Here is a 7,599-nt window from a genome sequence, read left to right as displayed (position 1 = left end):
TCAAGACTCTTCCTATCACTATCAACATTTTGACAACGGCACTCCCCCTCCCCCACACTGGTCTTACCCTCTTCACCCACGCCGGCCCATATATTTCATCTTATCCCTGCGCCTTGGTGTGTGTACGCTTGCTTGTACGCGTGCTTGTGTGAGTGTGTGTGTGTGTGTGTTTGTGTGTGTGTGTGCAGTTTGTGGCAGGTTCTTCTCCCTCCTAGTCTCTGGTGGGCAGAATAATGTTGCCAGATTACCATATCATTACCATATCATTTCCATGTCATTACCACACTTGCCCGTGATACGTGTCTGTGTGTGTGCGTGCACGCATGTGTGCACGTGTCTGAACTTTGCATCAGATCTTCAACTGTTTCTCTTTGTGTTGCCCTCAAACACACATGGTCACACACCCACGCACATGCACACACACACACACACACACACACACACACACAGGCGCGCACACACAATCCCCCATAGGAATACACCCTCTGACACGCTCCCTCTGTTTTCCACTGTCATAGACTCTATCTCTCTATCGCTGTCCTGCACCCATGTAACCACATCATAATTCTCAATAATCTGCCATTAATGAGCCGTGTTTGCTTATTTGTTTCTGTTAATCTAAATGCCAATTAAAATTAACCTGTTTGTTGGAATAGCAACAATTGCTAACACTTATTTTAGGTGGACCTGTTTTGTTGGCGTGTCGTAGCAAGAATCACATTTGTATTCTTAATTTTTCTCCTGCCTTATTGATAGTGTGTGTGTTTCAAAATGAACTTCCTATTCAACTGTTGGAACTAAAACTATTGAAAGGAAGCAAATTAATTTAAATGAATGCAAAATTCTCAAAAAACAATTAGTTCTGGCTTCTCAGATATGGATATTTGCTAGTTTTCCAAGTCTTCTATAATTGCAAATTTAGTATCTCTGGATTTTGAACCGCTCGTCAAAAAGAAACTGTGTCAGATGTCAACTTGGTTCTGCATTATTATTATTAAGATATTTTTCTGATTCACATGTTTCTTTATCGTTCTCCAGATTGGAACAATTATAACATTTAATTGAACTAGAAACTGCTTTTCCTGAGTCATCCATCCTCAAAGTGTCGGAGCTGAACTCACAACAATCAACACATTCTGGATGAATGACGACATCTTCTTGGACTCGGTCAGAAACGCTGCAGTAATGAAGAACAGAAGTCCTCCTCTGTAATACAGTTGCTCCGCCATTCTGGCTCCAATTCTCACCCCCACAAGGTCAGCCATTTTGGGGTTCCGCAGCTGCCAGAAAGAGCCCATTTAGTGAGGGGAGCATGTTTGGGGTCGCGCCCTTGTTTACATGGGGAGCTAGAACTGATGGTTTTAAAATGGCGTCCAGATGGTGACAGAGGCTTGATTGCGGCGGAGGGGGCTTCTGTGTCCCGCCCACTCCTGCTGTCCAGCTACTTTAGCTGAAGCTGCATGTCTCTATCCGCTCTCTCTATACCTCCTATCATCAAGCGACCACTCCTGTTGTTATCACTCCCTCCATTATTGTGTCTCCTCTTTGGATGCGACTCCTTGTTTATCTCTCTCTGCCATCGACCCCCAGGATCCCCCCCCCCCCCCCGGTTCCCTTCTTTGCCCCTTGTGCTTCCTACAGGTTCACTCTTTGGCTCTCTCTTACTCAAACGCACCACATCCAGAAAATGCACACGCTCGCCTGCAGGTGATGCATGGCAGCGGTGTGTGTGTGTGTGTGTGTGTACATTGTCTGTGTGATGGATTGGACAAACCGCTGTTGAATTACAGTGTCGCCGCCCCCCCCCCCCCACCCTTCCCCTGAAAGCAGAAGCTTAAATAAAGAGTGCGCTGTGTTAAGGTGGAAAGGAGGGAGGAAAAAGAGGTGAAGAAAGAGCTGCACCGTTTGTGATGAATGGAGACAGAGGGGAGCGATGAAGCCAGGGAGAGGAGGGCGAGACGGGTGCCATCTCTGTGCATTCCTCGTCTGCTTTATCGCTCCGGAAAGGGGGAACAAGTGGGAAAGAGATGCGGGAGAAAGGAAGTGGTAGAACATGATGGAAGGGGTAGCAGGGGATTGAGGTGAAAGATGCAAGGGGGGGGGGGGGTTGGAGGAAAGAGGGGGGGAGAAGAATGAGAGGGCGGGCCGCAGTCGATACAGATGTTGTGTTTGTGTCAGTGGGAAATATGATTACTGTTCTCTCTCATTAGGGAGCTGATCACCCTGACACACACACACACACACACACACACACACATATAAACAGTGGGAAACCAAAGGCGCTAAATGGAGGAGCATGAGCGTGTCGGGATGTCTCGATTGTGAGCTGCGTGTGTGTTTCCAAGTCTGCATTTTGCACATTTTGACTTGGTAACGGGTTTGTCTGCACATGTGTGTGTGTGTGTGTGTGTGTGTGTGTGTGTGTGCACATCGACATGTGTGCCTCCTCTCCCCCGTCGTGTTATAGCTGGTAAGTGATTCCACAGGCTGTTGGCGGAGCTCCAGCTCAGAGAGGAGAGGAGGGAAGACAGAGAGAGAAGTGAAGGGAGAGGAGTAACAAGCAAACAAAATGAGAGAGAGAGAGAGAGGGAGGGAAGCAAAGAGAAGGAGAGAGACAAGCAAAGAGAAGGAGAATGAGAGCGAGAGAGACAGGCAAACAGAAAGAGGAGAGAGAGAGAGAGGCAGTGTCTGTGTAATTAGAAGCAGGTTTTCTCAGCCCTCTACTTCTGTTTAATTAAAAACTGAAAGAGGGAAGGAAGAAACAAGGAAGGAGAGGGAGCCCACAAGAGCGAGAGAGAGTTTTGCATAGTTATTTTCTTTTTTTTCGCCAGGGGCAGGTGTGAGACTGGCGCTGGGAAAGATGCCCAACAGCCCAAGGCATCTCCCACCAGGCTTCGGGAAGAATAGTTGAAGAGATGAACCAGCACCAACAAGTTAGACTCACTCAGAAAGTGAATTAAAAGTGAACGCGTTGGCTCCCTCCCACATTGGATGATACACATGATGGAATCGGTCAGAACAACGAGGCCGATGACTGATAATGGAGGTGATGATGTTCTTGTGTTTATTTTATTTTTCATCCTGCAGCTGTGTATCCGAGCGATGATGACTCAGCGATATCGGCAGCACTGGAGGTGCTGATGGAGAGTTCTCTCTGTCTCTACTCACCTGGAGCTACATGGATCCATATTGCTGAGCAAGCTCTTTCGCTTCCTCCAGCACCTCCAGCTCTTTCCGTCTCTTCACCCCGCCTCAATCTTATCGGCAACTCCGTTGCTGTTATCAGTCTTTGCTTGTTGTGAATCGCAGCCCTGTTTGACTTTTCCTCAATTCCTATTTGTCCTTTTTGCGTTGCCGCTCTGTGCCTTTCTCTTCATCCGTCTCCCTCTGGTCAGCCACATGGAGAAGCTTTCACTCTCGGGGTTGTTTTGCCGAGTAGTTTTCTCACTTTCACTCAATCTTCACCTTTTATAATGAAACACAGAGGCAGAAGCCGCTGTGGTGTTGATTTCCCAGCCACATGTTGACGAGGAAATCCCCATTGCAGATTTTTCAATCACACCTTTTTTTTTAAATTCCTGTAAATCTGTGCTAATTGTTAACTGGATTTGGTCACTCGGCGGCAGCGCGACAAGCTGTAAACACAGCGGCGACATATTATATGACATATTTTAGAGAAAACATGTTCGGAAATGGTAGCCGATAAACATTCAGCAGATATATAGCAACGTTTGCATTATTTAGAGTCAAGTATCTGGCCTCCTGACTAATCTGCTGTTCATCTCTACACATGACATCTATTGCTTCTGTCCATCCGGGGAGAGGGATCCTCCTCTCTTGCTCTCCTGAAGGTTTCTTCCCTTTTTTCCCCGTGAAAGTTTCTGTTTTTCAGGGAGTTTTTCCTGATCCGATGTGAAGTCCTAAGACAGGGATGTCATGTCGTATGTGTACAGGAACATTTGTAAATTGTGATTTTGGGCTAAACAAAATGAATTTAAATTGAATTAATTTCTAATATTCAGTTTCCTTTTAGTTGTGTTTTGGTCTTCACCAACGAGGGGAATATTTATTAATAATAATAATAATAATAATACATTTATTTTATAAGGTGCCTTTCAAGGCACTCAAGGTCGCCATACAACACATTAAAAACAGTTCAAAGGATGGACACAGTTAAAAAAGCAGAACAGTTAAAAAAGCAGAACAGTTAAAAAAGCAGAACAGTCTGCGACTGTTTAGTTGCTAAATGCTCTGTTTAGTTCACCAGCTTGTCGTCGACTTTGTCTGTCTGCTGATTGGTGCTGGACAGAAAGTGTCTTGTGAGGAGGAGGAGAAAAAAAACAGTGAAATTGAAGAAAGAAAACAGTGAAGTTGTGGACCATAAATCCAAAACAATGAGCTGAAAGATGCTCTGTAACACAGGGGAAGTGCAGCTCAGCTTTGAGTGATAAATCCTACAGATTAAAGCATATTTCTTAAAATATTTGACTGAAATATAATCTGCCTTTAAGCCCCAATACATTGGCGCAAATGGAATTTAATTTGTGGCGCTCGCACTGAATGAATCAAAGATGGCGCTGTCAACAGTTGTCACGAGAACTACTTTGTACCACAGAAAGAAGTCCAGATGAAAACTGTTCACAGTGTTTTTTCCGTGACTGAAAAATCAGCAACACACGCTTTCAAACAAAACCATCTTCTTAACTCTCCTGTTACCTTTAGGGTCAATGTCGGTGTTCAATTTGACCCCAGGTTGTTTTTCACTGTGTCAAACATATAAGAAATATCAACTTTTTTATATATTTAAAGGGCTATTTAGGTAGTCAACAAACAAACATAAAGTACCTCACACTTAAACTTGGGAAACAATATTAATTCTAATAATTTTCTGGAGGTTTTAATTGCTGGGGTCAAATTGACCCCGAGGGTAAAATATGTCAGTAAATATAAAGGTAACAGGTGGGTTAAAAAAAAAAACACAACATCACAAAGGAGGAGTCAGGTGATGGATTCACCTCCTTGCCACCACGACAAAGACACTCCCCTCACCGTACAGGTCGTTATTTAAACTTCTCCCCAGAGCTAACCCCAAACGGTGCTCATATTGTCACATAAAACGGATTCATTTTGCAACAGAGATTTGTAGCTGCCTTGCGAGGCCCACGTTCTGCCGATAGCGGCGTGCGATCAGATAACGTCTTCGACGTGTCGCTCCAGAGGGCACAGGCACATGAGGTGTTTTGTTATTTAATTTGTTGCCTAAACGCTGGGCAGATACAATCAAAATCAGCCGCATTGGCTCCCGATACCAGTGAGAAAATACTTCTTTTAGTAATTAGCGTGAATCAAACCCTTATTTATTTGCGCGGTTACTTTATGGTAAGAGGGTTTTATCGATGTGTGGGCTTTCTGGAACACTGAGAGCTGCACAGCATGTCTTGAGCTGCTGGAGATGGATAACTATGTCTTAAAAAATATCATAAAAATAGAGGCTACATAGCTCATCTAATCCGTCTTCGCTTCTTCTGTTTCTCTCACTTTATATTAATATATTTCATCGGTGAAACGTGTGTTTCTTTGTGAATTATACAGTGAATTATTTGTAAAATGTCTCCGTTAAATCTCTTTCTTTCTCTTTGCAGTGTCTCTCTCATCTTTTGAGTCTGGGCCATCCCGAGAAGTGAAAGAGAGAGATGGACGATAGCTCTTCGGCCCGGTCGTAAAACAATAAAGACGGGAGGAAAAATATCGATGGGGGAGAGAAAGAGAGGGCAGTAGAGGGGGAGAGAGGAGGGGAGGGGAGTTGGGGAGTGAAGAGCCGCTGCCAAAGCCAGTCAGGTGGAGGAGAGTGAGGAGTCGTGAGATAAGGAGACAGCCAGAGAGCGGGGAGCTCGCAGGCACCCGAAAGAAAGACACGGATACCCTCTCTCTCTTGCTCTCTCCCTCCACCCCACCACCACCTCCTCCCTTCCTCCCTCTACTCCCAGCCTCCTCTCCTCCTTTGTGCAGTGTCTCAGCGGAGCTGCTTTTGAGTGGCAGGCCGTCACAGATCAGCTAGCAGCTAAAGCAGAGGGCTCTCTCTCTCTCTGTGTGTGTGTGTGTGTGTGTGTGAGTGTGAGAGAGAGAGTGTGTGTGTGTGTGTGTGTGTCAGCCAAGACGGGGCTGCCAGCCCAGAGCGAACAGATCAGGGGAGAGTCTAAGTGGGTTTATCAGTGCCGCCGAGAGCCAACACACACACACACACACACACACACACACACACACACACACACACACACACACTCTCACACACACACGCGGAATAAACATGAACGCACAACTGTCGCACACAACAGAAAGTAAAGAAACAAAGAAGTCGTGAGTAAGACACACATACGGTCAGATTTCGGCATATGCTCACGTGCGCGCGCACACACACACACACACGTGCACGCACACAGATATACATACACACACAAAGAGAGAAAGGGATATTAGACCCAACCAAAGCAAACCTGTGAGCGTGAAAGCGCCTTACTGCCTGCCTGCGAGCAAGAGATGTGACTGGATTCTTAAGCAGCCAGCTCGAGAGTGAGGGGCTGCTGAGTACACTCACACACTCACACACACACACACACACACACACACCGCTCATATCTCAAGGTTCAGACGAAGGCTCGTGCCTCATTCCTCTCGTAGCTCAGTGCCTCGGATGCCCCAGCATGCTCGCTGCGGTAACGATTAGGTGCGTTTGCCTGCTTGTGTCTGTGATTTCCCCGGGTAGCGTATCTTTGTTTTGATCACATTTATTGACTTTTAAGATTATTTTAAGGATGTAACATTTTGATTAGAGCGGTTTAAAAAGAGGATAGAAGAGGATGAAGACGGGGGGGACGCTAAAATACACGCAAGGACATTCTGACTGTTCGTATTTACGACGTCTAGGAGAACTAAACGCACTTCATAGCTGCCTTAATCAATTTTTTAAATGACTATTTGTCTATAAAAAGAGTCCCTCGTAGAGGAGAACCCACAGAGAATTCTCATCCGACTCTACCGAGCATTTTATCATCTTCCAATTCATTATTTTGGGTTTTAGGCCCCACGACTTACCCATTCTCTCTCACCACGATCACCAGTGTCATGTCCAGATGTGTAAAAATGACTTATAACACACACGTTTCTGAGAGACACTCTTCACATGATGATGAACACATTCCGGAGGGTTCGGCCATCATCTCTCAATATCGGACGAGTGAGCGACGCAGAACGTCTTTCTTTTTGGGTCCTAATTTTCTGGCGTTTTTATTCATTTGCGTTGTATTTTCTCACGTGACACGGCGTATGTTGTGAAATATAACGTTGTTCTTTGCGTTTTAATCATTTGCAAATATTTTCTTAAGCTGCCGTGCATTGAGTTGTCCATTGTGAAAACTGAACCCATGGCACGTAAATCCAATAATGACCCGTTATATTTGTTTCCAAGTTGGTTTCCATATATGTTAAGTGCGCGATTAATATGTTAATTATAACACGTGCGTGTGTGTGTGTGTGTTTTCTTGCTTGTGTGTGAACCTTCTCCCTCCCGGTGCACCGTGTGATATCTCTTTGTGTAGCAAT

This window comes from Pseudoliparis swirei, chromosome 12, assembly GCF_029220125.1.
Source record: "Pseudoliparis swirei isolate HS2019 ecotype Mariana Trench chromosome 12, NWPU_hadal_v1, whole genome shotgun sequence".
NCBI lineage: Eukaryota > Metazoa > Chordata > Actinopteri > Perciformes > Liparidae > Pseudoliparis > Pseudoliparis swirei.
This window is presented reverse-complemented; position numbering follows the sequence as displayed.